The sequence below is a fragment of the Pinus tabuliformis genome, chromosome X (genome assembly GCF_031772625.1).
Source record: "Pinus tabuliformis cultivar Carrire ecotype Pingquan chromosome X, CPIR1, whole genome shotgun sequence".
Lineage (NCBI taxonomy): Eukaryota > Viridiplantae > Streptophyta > Pinopsida > Pinales > Pinaceae > Pinus > Pinus tabuliformis.
The window spans coordinates 437,278,568-437,294,826 of record NC_142308.1 but is presented as its reverse complement, the minus strand read 5'-3'; positions in this window follow the sequence as shown (position 1 = coordinate 437,294,826).

The following is a 16,259-nucleotide window of genomic DNA, read 5'->3' as shown; positions in this document are numbered from 1 at the left end:
CCTGATGGCTTGAGTTTTGATTTGTCTACAAAGTATACTGCTCCATCAACATTGTCAGTAAATTCTTCAAAAAAATCTCTTCTAAAATTCATGTGGCAAGTTGCTCCTGAATCAAGCAACCAATCATTTTTCCAAGAAGCAAGTGAAGCATTAAATAAGTCTTCATTTACTCCAATATTACAGTGTGCCACAACATAGTGAGTGGATTCAGGTGATTTACCTTTGTCTTTGTCATTAGTTTTACCTTTTGGTTGGTTTCTTTCCTGCTGAATTCTATCCCAAGGTAACTTGCATGTGGATGAATCACGTGATCCATCTCTTTTGCAACGTATGTAGTGCAAATTTGACTTTTCTCCTTGAGAGTGTATGCCCCCCTGCCTCTGAAATTTCTTCCTCTTCCTCTTCGACCGCCTTTTCCTTTGGAAGAATCTTGAGCAAGATTCTTTTCTCTATGAGCAAGGCACATAGCCTCTTCAGAAGACTCAGGAGTTGTCTTCTTGCCAAAAGATTTCTCTCTTTCAGCAATTTTTTTCACAAGGGAGTCAAAGGTAATATCTTTGAGGTTTCCATTTGCTTGCAATGACTCAAGATAATTTGAGTAAGTGGGATAAAGTGCCTTGAGAAAAGCTATCAGAGGAATATCCAGTTCAACATTAGTGACTTTGATATCATGCATTATAGATTTTATTTCTAATGCAAGAGCAAGAGGATCATTATTTTGTAATTCAAGGGTGAGGAGTTTAATCATGAGTTGAAAAACTTCAAGTGCAGAGTGTGAGTCATAGAGTTCCTTCAGTTTTTGTAAGGCTTCGAAAGCATTTGAAAATGGCGAAATATGGTGATTCACCTCTTCATTTACTGATGTTGCAATCAATGCATAGGCCTTGCTATTCTTATTTTCCCAAATGGCTAACTCCTTGTCTGAGGTAGGTTGTTCTCGCTCTTTGTCTCCGTCTCCAACACACACTCCTTTCCACAACTCATTGAAAATGAGGGTGTGTTTTATCTTCCGGGACCACTCAGGATAGTTCTTCTTGCCAGTGAGAACTACTCCCACAATAGATATGATTGAATGCATTGTAAAATCTGTGTACTGTGGAAAAAATACTTCTGCTGCAAAATTTTACTCCTAAAAAACAAATCTGATTCTGATATATGAAGAAAGAGGTATTATGGAAATGCAGTTGAAATAATACCAAAATAGGTAAAAAATCTGAAATCAAAGGCAAAAACCCTAAAACTCCAATCAGGTGGTCAGCATGACTGCCCCACCTACCTCCTTGATCTTCTTCTTAGCCAGCTTAGAAGTAAGCTTGGCCTTAAAAAAACAACAAACTGAGTGACATCTATTAAAGGAGCACTGTCGAGGGTGGCCTTGGCCTTGACGTCCTTGGGTACCAAAGACCACAGCTTGTCAATATTAACGATAGGACAATCATAATGGTTCCTCAACTTGTGCCTCGTACCAACCTTACCAAAGTAGTCGGGACAACGTTATACATGGGTGCAATGGAGCAGCATATGCATATCAAGAGCAAAAGTAGCATATGCATATCAGGCGCAGAGAATAACGTATGCATATAAAATAATAAGTCATTTTAAATTTAAAAAGTAGAAAAATTATAATTTATGAAAATGGAAATAATAGAAAAATCAAAAGATTAAATGAAAAAGAAATAAAACAAAATAACAAAAAATTAATAATTAATAGAAATAGAAGTTATTAAAGAGTAACCTCAACCAATTAATTTACAAATAAATAATTTAAATAATAATAATAAATAATAAAAATTGAATTCTTATATTAAACTATAAATAAAAGAAAGAAAATTTATAAAAACAAACTAATACATCATCAAAATTAAATTAAATAACTTATAATAAAATTTATATTTAATAAAAAATAATATAAATTATACATAAATATATTCTAATAATTTTTTACACATTCCATACTTTATAGTTTATTTAATTTTTCTTGAAACTCCCCTGCCGTTCTATTTTTTTGGGGATATACCTATTTAAACAAGAACTTCAATGGAAGGATGTAATCAAAGCAATCAATGTGAGGAATTGGCCTCAAGATCCTTTACATGAGTAAAGAAATCAACCCTCAAGGTAGTATAATAGACTGTCTATTCATAATAATATAGGTATTATAAAAAATAAAATGAACAGACTTGTATGGTTTTAAAATAGAATCTAGATTATTATTAAATTACTCAATGTTTATAATGGAATAGAGATAGAAACTTGCATCACTCGATGAAAATAGTTTGGTACAAGGAAAATATAATGTGTTAATAGATTTTTTCTAATGAAAGGAAGGTTTTGCATACCATATTTTTGGTACATATCTCTTTATGACACGACACTCAGTTGGATACGATATGAGGTAACACTTTAAAATATTTTGGCAGAGCGAATATATGATGTGTTAATAGATTTTTTCTAATGAATGGAAGGTTTTGCATATCATATTTTTTTGTATATATTTTTTTTTATTATACAGGATATTTAATTGGACTTATTATGAGGTAACATTTGGAAGAAATTAATTAGATATATATGGTTGTGCAATAAGTTTGTGCGGTAATTAGATAATGAGGTGGTAACCAAAACTCACATTATGCCTAAGCCATGTAACATTATGTGTCTATTTCTATTACAGAAGTCCATTTATTCATAAAGCACTATAAATCTCTTCACAAATGTGAGATGAGTAAAGTGGTTTTATAAAACAGGCCAAGATTTATGTGAATTAAATTAATGGTTGATGAGTTACTTCATGAAAACAATGATAGTTGAGTCATGGATTTCCAAAGGCCATAACTTGAGTTTTCGAAGTCTGTTTTGGGAAAACGTGAACTCATTAGAAAGATAGGAGAATGAAAAACATGTTGAAAGTATTATATATGGCTAAAACTATGGATATCAACTCGGAAAATCAAAATAATAGTCGTGACAAATTTCAAGACTATCGCCAAATTATTTTTGAAAATTATTTATGAAAATGGAAATATGGAATATATAAAGCAGGGCATAGATTGGAGAACAAATCCCTAAATTCATATTTCTAAATATGGATGGCTATTTAGTTAAAACAAAGAAGAAAACCCTAACTATCAAGTAGTTGCAAAGATAAAGACAAGTTTATAAAGGGAGAAAATCATAATCAGAGGGAGAGAGAAAGAGAGATTTCATTCCACTTGTCATCATTTTATAACTTGTTGAGTGTTATTTATTTAGTTTTGAATCAACTCCCCACTTTCTTCCTAGTTTTTGATCATCCAACTTTATGAATTGTGTTATATGTTTCTAAAATCGATCCTTGACTGTAGTTTTTTTCTCTTCTAGGTACCTTTACATTAATTGGTACATGGGAGCCCAATCCCAGTCCCTTAGGGAAGAATTCCTTCACATTTGCATTAAGTATCAGGATTATGTGAAGTGATTTAGGCACTTAACTTTATTTAAAATTTAAATTATGTAAAATTATTTTTGCCTTTTGTAAAGAGCTATTTTTTGGATAGCATTCATTTGTGGTTCTAAAGCTTTTAGACAAGCAATAGAAAATTCTCAAATGTTTTCTTATTCTCGTTATCATACTTAAATGCATGAAATCGTTTTATAGCTTTCTCAATATCTAGACCATATCCTCTTTGTTTTTCATATTGAATTCACAAATGTGTCTCCTAATGATATGCGAATGAATGAGTATAATCGAATAAATTTTGAAAAATTATTATTTTATGATATTTTTATTTTATTTTTCTTTTGAAACACTTGGTCCATTAAGAAGTGCATGTGATGATAGCTTATATATATATATATATATATATATATATATATATATATATATAAGTTATTTGAATATCTGAGTGAGTGAAAACAAGAGTAGTGCTTGTATAATAATAACAATAAAGGAATCTGAGAAACAAGCCTTGGGAGGTTGAATTTTTCTTTGACAGGGAAAGACACCAACACAACTTGATGAAGGTGATGCATAAAAAAATCATCTTTTGAGACAAATAGGACCAATAGTATATGAAATGGAAACAACTATAAGAATGTCATCATCAATCTCCAAAAAATTACACATAATGCTTCAATGCACTCAATGTTCATTTATTTAACAAAAAAAGGGAAATGAATCTTGTATTGAAGTACTGTAACTTACTAAACCAATCAAAAATTGAAATTCTTGACTATTCAAATGCTTGTAAATGTCCACTTATTTACCAAAATAATTAAATAAAAACATAGATCCAAACAAAATTCTAAATTTTCTTGATAACAATGCAACTTATAATGCAATGCCCTAGAAAATTACAAGAAGTCCAAAATAAAGCATATTCATGATACTCCAAACAACATTTTCTTTATGCCCAGAAAAACAAGGACAAATGAGAATGAGTCAACAAATAAAAAAGAAAAGAATGGATACATGTGGTGAGACACTCATAATGAATTTTGTGTGTTTAAAGCTCTTTTTGTGCAACTAGTGAATTTTATTACGTATATATGTCATAAAGATAAAGAAATTGAGACCGACCTTATAGCCTCCAATATTTTGTCTTGTGTAATTCATACAATATCAACTCTCTTAAACATATTTATAATGATATTTATATGGGAGAAAATTAGAATTTAGAATGCTATTTATCATCGACCTCTCCCATTTATTATTTATAATGAAGAATATGATTTCAATGATGATTAATGTACATAGACTTTAGTTAACCAAAAATTATGAAGATGCAACTTCTTAATAAAGGGATATCATTCTTTTCATTTCAATGTTTTCTCTTACTTTCACAATTACAATAAAATGGAAAATAAATTTCATTTTAATTTGTACATTGCGAAACCCAATTAATATTTTTATGAAAATGTTTTTATTTTTCCTTTAGTATTTCCCAACTTATTTTCTTTTTCATTTTTTTCAAAACAGAAAAAACGCTTTCATTGATTTGAAAAAAAGTACATCGTTCAAGAAATAAGACTTCAATGTCATCAGAGGGAGAGAACAAGAGTTACATATATTAGTTAGACCTCAGGTTCTATGAGTGGTTCATATATACTTACATAAAAAAAATTGCATCAGACATCATCTCAAAAAAAAAAATGTTGAGATCAAAGACAAAAATACAGAGCATCACGAGAAAACAGATGTTTAGAGCAAAATATGACCAGACCCCTGCAACATGCCATTATTAAAAGACTAGAAGAGAATATTGTTTGGCGCCACACTGCATCCAGCTTTTGAGAATTTGTCGACTTCACAGTTTTGAACCCTGTAGATATGGGAAATATAGATGTGTTAGAAGACTTAAATCAAGACCCTCATTCTATGTTTCCAACTAAAGAAAGCCAAAAATTCCAAAAAATCTCTTTCATTAACTTTCAATAACCTCACTCCAATTTCACCCTAAAAACATATCTTGATAATAAAACATATCTCGAAAATAAAACGTAACTTATAAATAATTGAAAATAACTTCACAACAATGTCAAACACCTTCCATGAAATGTTGACAATCCACAACATGACTGTAATATTATGACTTTTTACAAAATCATTTCTTATGACATTGATATATATAAACTACGTTCCAACATCAAGTAACACGCTAGGTGAAAAATTTGTATTTTGCGTATTTATTTATTTGAAAAAATGGAAAGGTTTTGTATGATCCGTCCCCTGTAGTGCAGTGGTAGAAATTATAAATGCCACATCGCAGGTCAGGGGTTCGATCAACAGCAGCAATAACGCAAATAAAAGGCGGTACTCTACAGTACCCCGAACCTTTTGTGGGAAGTATTGTAATAATTGACCATTACTGTTTACGCTGCCGCCACATATGTATCCTGCGCGATAAAGCTGCATGTAATTAATGAAATTCATAATCAGTATGCATCACTAACGTCGGTGTAGTATTAATTAATGTAATATGTAATTGTAGGGATAATAAAGTACTTAATTATTAACGTAATAAGTGTGGAGATAATAAAGTTTTTAATAATTAATGTTCTTGAAAATGAGTTTAATAATTAACGTTTCTGAGAATGAGTTTAAATTATAATTGTATTATTTTTTAATTATACGATATTAATGGGTGGTGGTATTAAAAAATGTTGATGTGTTAATAAAATGTTTTTAGCTGATGATGATGATTGTAAATAAAATTATATAAATAATATAGGATTAAAATAGATTTCAATTCATTTGTTTGTTATTGTTTTTCACAAAGTTAGAATGTGTTTATCTTTTTTAACAACTTCAGTGTATCTCTTTTAAATTTTAGACCATTGTGATTGGTTTTGCTTTCCTTTCTCTTTATAGTGTTCACTTTTGGCTTTGTGTGAAGGGATTTGAGAGTTTTTTCTTCTAAATTGCTATTTCTTCCTTGACCTAGTTGGCCAAGCTCACCAATGTCATGGGGGTGTTCAGGGAGACTCCACTTTCTCCTACAAGGGCAAGTCCGACTTTGCTAAATGTGGAGAATTCCAAGTAATTAGAGGAGATTTAAGGTCCCACAAAAGGAGAGATTATTGTTTGGGATGGTTTTGAAGAGGGGGTCTATGAGGACACGAGACTCCTTATTGATCAAATTATGTGCTTCCTTTCTCCATTCCACCATGTGGATTTGTGATGATATTTCTTTGATTGCCCTATCTTTGATATTTTAGTATATTGGGTAGAAATGTGCCATATTTTAGAGGAATCCCTACTTTCAAATATGACTTATTCATAGTTCAACTTTTGGGTCCAAGTATAATCTTTGGATACAAGATTGATTTCTATATAAATACCATTGTTAAAGTCCATATGTACATTCGTTGGTAAAAGCACAATAAGGGTCTTATAGGTAAACAACCAAGATAGGTTAAGTACATATGCACATATATGTGGTGAATTTGCTGGTATTTTCTCTCCTCACTTTTTAAAATGAAGATTTCCTAAAGCATTTCTAATATCACTAATGAGTCATATCCCCAAAAATGTAAATGCGGGCTAGGAAATCTTAAGTAGACAAGTGCCTTAGAAAGAGAGAGTCTAAAGAGAGTTCAAAGTTTGGAGTCCATGACTTCAAGTGAAGAGTGGAGTTTCTCCAAAGCCCCATACTAGAATTCAAGATTCAATCTCTATCCTCAACTTCATCAAATTCTACTATGAATAATCCCTTGGCACAAAGGTAAATATATGCTTCTTTATTGATTTATAGCTTCCAAGTGTAGGGAATCCATTGGTGAATATCTAAAAGATTTTTTCAAATTCCATTGAGTTTGTAAATCATTCCATTTTCTTTCTAGAATATTCACTATTCAACTACATCCTTTGGACAATTATGGCAACAATAAGAGCTTCAATGAACATATGGAATATTGGGGAAATCCATAAGGTCTTCTTGAATGGTTACATCCTTCAAGGAGAGACAAGGAGACCTAGATTTTTTGGATGATGAAGCATCTCAAAGTGATCTAGAAGCTAAAGGTGGCAAGAGAACTAGAACAAAAGAGGATATCATCAAACTAAAGTACTAAATTGATGAAGAGCAAGGATTTGCCATGGTCAAAAAGAAATTGTGCAACAACAATGAAGAATGGGGGAGAAGAGAGTTGAATGGAGGATAAAAATAGAACATTTTCTACAATAATGTTAATAGATACAAGAAACCCGGTCATCACTCCACTTGGATATTATAGCCAAATACTTCTTTACATTTATAGTGAGTAGTCTACAAATTCATAAATTTATTTATAGGAGAAATCTCGAGGTAAAGAGGGTCTTCCATTGGTTTATTTGGGATATTTCACTTTAAAATGGGAATACAATGAGTTAGAATTTGTAAACATTTTTCGATTCCTCTTTTAGACTTTGTTAATTGGGTAGAATGTCAAGTAATTAGAGAAGACTTGAGGTGCCATAGAAGTGCAGAGTATTGTTTGGGATGGTTTTGGAGAGGGGGTCTATGAGGACATTAGAGACTCTTTGTTGATCAAATTGTGTGCTTCCTTTCTCCATCCCATCAAGTGGGTTTGTGATGATATTGCTTTGATTTCCCTACCTTTGATATTTTAGTATATTGGGTAGAAATGTGCCCTATTTCATAGGAAGACCTACTTCCAAAAGTGACTTATTCACAATCAAATTTCTGGGTTTAAGTATAGCCTTTGGATACAAAATTGATTTCTATAGAAATACACGTGTTAAATTCTATATCTACACTAGTTGGTCGAAGCATAATAACAACCCTATAGGTAAATAAACAAGCTAGGCTAAGTACATATGCACAATGTGGTGAATCTATTGGTGATTCCTCTCCTCACCTTTTAAAATATTTTTTTCTAAAGCATTTCTAATATTACTTAATGAGTCATATCCGCAAAAATTTAAAGGGACGCTAGGAAATCTTATGTATACAAGTGCCTTAGAGAGAGAGTCTAACCAGGGTTGAAAGTTTGGATCTAGGGCTTGAAGTAAAGAGTGGAGTTTCCCTAAATCCCCATACATGAATTCAAGATCCAATCCTTATCCTCAACTTCATCAAATTCTACTATGAAGGATCCTTTGGCACAAGGGTAAATATATGCTTCTTCTTTGATTTACAACTTCCAAGTGTAGGGAATCCATTGGTGAAGATATGCAATATTTGGCCAAATGTCATTGAGTTTGTAAATCAATGCATTTATTTTCTAGAGTATTCGTTATTTAGCTACATCCTTTGCATGATTATGACAACAGCAAAAGCTTCATTAAACATATGGAGTATTGGGGGAATCCATAATGTCTCCTTGAATGGTTGCATCCTTCAATGAGAGACAATGAGACCTAGCTATTCTGGATGATGAAGCATCTCAAAGTGATATAGGAGCTAAAGGTGTCAAGACAACTAGAATATAAGAGGATATCATCAAGCTAAAGGACTAAATTGATGAAGAGAAATATCTAGCATGGTCAAAGAGGAATTTTGCAACAACAATGAAGAATAGGGGAGGAGATATTAATGGATGAGAAAATTAGGACATTTTCTACATTAATTTTAATAGATACAAGAAAACCCAATCATCACCCACAAAAAGATTGACAAAACTACTCCACATGGATATAAATATTGTAGCCAATAGATTATACTTATTTACATTAGAGACTAGTTTACAAAATCACAAACTTATTTATAAGGTAAACATAGAGGTAAAAAAGTTCTTCCATTGGTTTATTTGGGATATTGAATTTTAAAAAGGGAAGGTAATGAGTTAGAATTTCTGAACATTTTTTTATTCATTTTTAAGACTGTATTGATTGGGGAGAATGTCAAGTAATTAGAGGAGACTTGAGGTGCCACAAAAGGATAGAGTATTGTTTGGATAGATTTGTGAGGACACTATAGACTCCTTGTTGATCAAATTATGTTCTTCCTTACTCCATCCCACCAAGTGGGTTTATAATGATATTTGTTGATTTCCCTATCTTTGATATTTTAGTATATTTGGTAGAAATCTGCCCTATTTCAAGGGAAGCCCTACTTCCAAAAGTGGCTTCACTATTCAAATTTTGGGTCCAAGTATAGACTTTGGATATAAGATTGATTTCTATAGAAATACACTTGTTAAAAGTCCATATCTACACTAAATGGTCGAATCACAATAATGGTCCTATAGGTAAACAACCAAGTTAGGCTAAGTTCATATGCACATGTATGTGGTGAATATATTGGCATTTTCTCTCCTCGCCTTTTAAAATGAGATTTTCCTAAAGCACTTCCAATATCATTTAATGAGTCATGTCCTAAAAAATGTAAAGGGAGGATAGGAAATATTATGTACACAAATGCCTTAGAGAGAGATACTAAAGAGGGTTCAAAGGTTGGAGTGTAGGTATTCAAGTATGTTGAAGAATGTAACTGGTATCGGCCTTCATAATTGTATTTGGCTCATGAAATGATGTAATTATTATTGTACTTAGCAAAGAAATAATTTTTTTGTAAAATAAAAATATTTATTTAAAGCATGTGTTTCATGCTCAAAGTATTTGGGTCCTAGGTCAAAGCACCCATTGTGTTCTCTAAGGATTTTTTCTTGAGTCAAAGTCAAAGTCAATATGTAAAAGACCCCATTGGGCACTTGTAACAAGAAAGAAAATATTATTTTATTGTTTAGAATGGTCTAGAAAGACCCAATATCAATTCATCATGTCATGTTCAAGTTGACCTAAAGAGGCCCTACTAGCCCATGCAAAGACTATAAAAGAGAATGACGTCGACCCTTTGAAGACATACACTTGGGAGAATAATATCTAATTTTATATGTGGCTAGAAACAAGTGCAAAGGTCTTGGAGAATAAGCAGAAGTTCAACAAAGAAGACAAGGACATCTTACACCTTGGATCAACACCCTCATGTGAAGTTTTTGTGACCACTAGGATTTCCACAGGTCCAAGAGGTACAAAAATACTACGGGTTTGAAGATGCAGTAAGACTACAGGTCTAGGAATTGCAGGAAGATTACAATCAATGATTGAAGGCCAAAAAAATCCTACTGTAAAAGAATCTTCCTTTCTTGGCATTGATGGCATTATCTTGTCTTGAAAGAAATTGTTGGTGGTTGGCTTGATCTTCCTAAAGGTATTTGTTCTTGGGTCTTGGGTCTTGGGTCTTGGAAGTACCATTTGAAGTTGTTTCTATAAGAAGAGAAGTTCGTTTCGATTTTCCCCTTTCAAAGGGTTTTTCCCTGGCTTGTATCCTATCTCTAGTGTCTCTCACTTTTGTGTGTGATACTCATTGTTTGGTAATTATCTTAATGATAAGAACACAAAAATCCTAAAAGAATCATAAGTAATTGTCAAGAAAAGGAGAAATTAATCTAATAATAAAACTAAATTACTTAACGATTTCTCAACATGGTATAAGAGCTAAGGTCAGTGGAATAGGCAGCGAAAGGATCATTATTGTTTATAAGACTAAGGGTTTGAAGCCTATCCAAAAGACATTATATACATTTTCCTTGAAATCTGAGTATGAAGAATATTTATGAGCCACTCTACCTCTGAAATTAGGTGATAAACCTAGGCTAGAAGATCGAAAAGTTTGAAGGAGTATTTGTGTCACCTTTTCAAGGGTCCAAGAAACTAAGTAACAAGCCTAGTCAAGACCGAGTATCTTGAAAAATAGACTCAAGTTCTGAGCATTGTCTAAGTATCCTGAAATCATAGTAAGGTTTTGTGCACTCTTATAAGTGTAACCAGATTACAAGTTTAAGATATCTTTTGTGAAAGAAAAAAAAAATATAAAGCCCTAACAACCAGCAAGAAACTGATTTGAAAAGGAAACAATACCGAACTATATAGAGGCATTTTAAGCCTACTTGGAAGGTCTGGTCTAAGCCTAGAGTAACCCTAAGAGGGCCACAGTCATTTTCAGAAAATTTGAGATATATATAGTTGGAAGCCAAAGGTTTCCTTCGAAGGTATTGTAATTTCCATTGATGTCATGATTCTTCCAATGGCAGTGCCAACTCAAGATGTTCCTCTTCAAGGTGAAAAGATGCTTGCTTGTAAAAAAAAATAGTTCTTATAATTCTGCCCAACTCCTTGCTCCATGTCACACAAAATTCTTCTTTGATGTTCCATAATTTGTGGGAGAGATGGGTTGTTATTAGCCTTGGTGATGATTATATATATCAATAATCACCAAGCATAACAACAACCCCTCTCTCCTACAAATTATGGCACATCAAAGAAGAATTTTGTGTGACATGGAGCAAGGAGTTAGGCAGAATTATAAGACCTATTGTTTTTTACAAGCAAGCATCTTTTCACCTTGAAGAGGAACATCTTGAGTTGGCACTTTCATTGGAAGAATCATAACATCAATGGAAATTACAATACCTTCGAAGGTTTCCTTTGGCTTCGACATAGTTGGAAGTTTTCTCTCTTAAAGGTAGCAATAAGATCATGACATCTTGAAGAATCCTTTATAGCAAACATCTTGTAATCTTGGAGGACTAAGGTATGTAATTCATGAGGTATGTATACTTTCTTTATTCATTTAAGGTATCAATCGGATTAGGATTTTGAGATTTCTTTTAGAGTATGTAATCTTCATATTATTGGAGGTTGTTGGCATCTAATTTTTTGTAATCCCTAGTTGATATTTGAAAACCCTAAAGAAAACCCCTAACCTTATTATTTTCCATCATAAAAACCCTAAGTTTTGGTCTCTAGGGTTTTTAAGTAGTCTAGGGAGAAATTGGAAACCTTATTAAGTATAGAATTGGATTTGAAACCCTAGATTGATATTTTGTAAGATAAAATCATGAGACTTAAGGTTTGGATCTGAAAACCCTAGGAATTCTTCCTTTCTAAAGATTCCATAAAATCCCTAATTTATTATTGTACTTGTATACCTTTGGTGGTACTTGTCAAGTAAATGTTGCGGTTACATAAAGAAATGTTGATATTATGCAAGAGGAATCCCTTCAAGAGGAAGCTTCCACCTTCTCACTAAATATAAGTATTAGGATTTCTTTATATATCTCGCTTTATCATTGTTGCTAGAATATAGTCATTTTCCTTATATTTTCCTTGGAAGATATATTCTAAATATTGTAGATAAAATAAAAGGATTATGGCTAGATTCATAGGGAGACTCTAAAATACTTGAGTCATGAAGGAAGCTTTGATGCAGAGGGAGCCTTTCAAAAGGAAGCCCTACAAGGTTTGTGAAAGAAGCAACTCTAGGTATGTATAAATATGTGCAACAAGAAGGTGTGATCATTTAGTCTTTAAATTAATAGCTCTCTCATGTCTAAGGTTTCTCTATAGAATTATAAAAATTCTTATTGTACTAAGGTGTTTGATCTCTAAATTAAATTAACCCTTGTCGTGTTATATTTCTTTTGTTCACTTTGGTAAAACCCTAAACCTTTAGGGTTCACTATAAAACCCTAGCATTTTAGGGTTTGTTGATGGTATCTAAGACATATGATAAAGCCCTAGCTTTTTAGGGTTTGATTAATTAGGATTTATGACAAAACCCTTGTAGAATTTGATATAATATCTTAGGGTATGAAAATGAAACCCTAGGTGTAAATGTTTCTGTTGTGATTGAAACCCTAACTTGGTTTAGTTGTTGATATCTAATTTCTTTAAATATTAAAGTTTTAATTATCGTATCTAGGGTTTGTCACAAAACTGTAGCAAAGGTTTTTGTAAGAATCTAGGGCATGAAAAGTGTAACCCTAGTTGATTTCTTTCGCTAACTAGGTTTAGGTTTTGGATATTTAAAGTTTAAGTTCTTATTCAAAGTTTTGATAACCATAGATGCTCTCTTTATGATAACATGATAACCCTAGTTTGATAAAATTGATTTCATTCTCTTGTACATATATATTTGTGCTTGGTTATACTTGTTGTTGAGATTTGCAGGCACATAGTTTGCAAGAGGTTGTAAAGTTGTAAGCTTGCCTCATGTTTGATGATGACCTTGTAATGAGCATGATGGAAAGAGGGAGCTATAAGAACCTCGATGAAATTGAAGTTTACATTGTTGATTGAAAGGTGACTTTTTTGTCATATGAAGAATTATTTTTTGAAAGATTGAAGTTCTCCAATGATATGATGATGCAAAATAAAGTACTTGTGTAGATAAAAGAATAAAGTGGTTGACTATGGACTTACCTCCCTAGTTGAGAAGGATCTTGGATGTATTTCTTTTATGAAGGAAAGAAGGAGATCGAAGAATGGATAAAGCAATATTGATGGTTATTCTTGTTTGATTATTTGTGAACAAATATTTGAGAAGTGTTGAGGTTGGATTTGGTGTTTTTTGAAAAATTGGAAAAGGAAGCTTGTATTGAGATTTATTTGGATATTGTGATGACCTAAGAAACATCATAATGGTTGAAGATGCTGGATTTTATTTAGCATATTTATAATAAGAACCAATATATTGAAAGTGATCAGGATCGCGAAGCTACAATATGTTCAGGTGAATGAACAGGTAGTTGATGTGTTGATCTCTTCCTAAGAAATTTGAAGCATGTTTGGATCGATGGATATCTTTGATTTGGTTGAGAGGGAGACATGAGTACCATAAGTTTCTTATATGATGGTACTTGGGAGGACACCTTACCCTATTTGGTGTTGAGATCTCAATTATAGATTGGCCTTGAAGATGTCTAGATATCAGTGTGGGAGGGTATCTTCATCATGTAGGGATTCGTTGTTGTGTTTGACCTTGATGATACCTAAACCACTAAGGGTTGGTGTCTTGGCATGAAGGAATAGATAGTATTTATGTACAGTTGAATTGATACTAGGGTTGTAGCCTAATGGTACATATAGTGGCATGTTGCTTTGATGACACATTAGTTCCTCATAGTGTCTTAGATCTTTGTATTAGTGTCTTGGAAATGACACTTGGATCCTTAAGTTGATGGATACTTGAAATAGTGTCATTTAAATTTGGATCTTTGATGTGTTGGATACCTTGGCAGTTTTGGTATCCCTATAATTTGGTATGTTGATACTCTTCTTATGATAACTTTTCAAAGTGAGTATTGCCATTGTACCGTTGGTCAATTTTGAATACCTCCCTAGTTAAGAGGGAGTGTTGAAGAATTTAACTAATATCGGTCTTCATAATTGTATTTGGCTCATGAAATGATGTAATTATTATTGTAATTGTCAAAAGAAAGAATTTTTTTTTTTTTTGTAAAATAATAATATTTATTTAAATCATGGGTTTCATGCTCAAAGTATTTGGGTCCTAGGTCAAAGGACCCATTGTGTGCTCTAGGGATTTTTTCATGAGTCAAATTCGAATTCAATATGTAAAAGACCCCATTGGGCACTTGTAACAAGAAATAAAATATTATTTTATTGTTTAGAATGGCCTAGAAAGACCCTAAGATCAAGTTAGCCTACCATGTTCAAGTCGACCTAGAGAGGCCCTAATAGCCCATGCAAAGACTATAAAGGGTTGGTGTCTTGGCATGAAGGCCTAGATGGTATTTATATCCAGTTGGATTGATACTAGGGTTGTAGCCTGATGGTACATATAGTGGCATGTTGCTTTGATGACACCTTAGTCCCTGATAGTGTCTTAGATCTTTGTATAAGTGTCTCGGAAATGACACTTGGATCCTTAAGTTGATGGATCCTTGAAATAGTGTCATTGAAACTTGGATATTTGATGTGTTGGATACCTTGGCAGTTTTGGTATCCCTAGCATTGGGTATGTTGATACTCTTCTTATGATAACTTTTCAAAGTGAGTATTGTCATTGTACCGTTTGTCAATTTTGAATACCTCCCTAGTTAAGAGGTTGTGTTTAAGAATGTAACTAATATCGATATTCATAATTGTATTTGGCTCATGACATGATGCAATTATTATTTTACTTGTCAAAAGAAAGGTCTTTTTTGTAAAATAATAATATTTATTTAAATCATGGGTTTAATGCTCAAAGTATTTTGGTCCTAGGTCAAAGCACCCATTGTGTGTTCTAGGGATTTTGTCTTGAGTCAAATTCGAAGTCAATATGTAAAAGACCCCATTGCGAACATGTAACAAGAAATAAAATATTATTTTATTGTTTAGAATGGCCTAGAAAGACGCCAAGATCAAATCGGCCTGCCATGTTCAAGTTGACCTAGAGAGGCCCTACTAGCCCATGCAAAGACTATAAAAGAGAAGGACTTAAACCCTTTGAATACATACACTTGGGAGAATAATATTTGATATAATATGCAGCAAGAAACAAGTGCAAAGGTCTTGGAGAATAGTAGAAGGTCAGTGAAGAAGAGAAGAACGCCTTCCACTTTAGATCATCTCTCTCATGAGAATTTTTGTGATCACTAGGATTTCCACAGGTCGGGTAGGTGCATAATGACTATAGGTCTGAAATATGTAGGAAGACTACAAGTCTAAGAAGTGTAGGAATAATACAATCATTGTTTGAAGGCTGAAAAACTCCTACTCTAAAAGAATCTTCCTCTTTTGGCATTGATGGCATTATGTTATCTTGAAAGAAAGTGTTGGTGGTCGGATTGATCTTGGTAAAGGTATTCTTTCTTGGGTCTTGGGTCTTGTAAGTCTCCTTTGAAGTTGTTTCTATAAGAATAGAAGTTCGTTTTGGTTTTCCCCTTTGGAGGGGTTTTGCCCTAGCTTGGAGCCTATCTCTAGTGTCTCTTTATTTTTTGCATGGTCTTCATTGTTTGGAAATTATCTTGATGAGTAGAACTAAATAATCCTA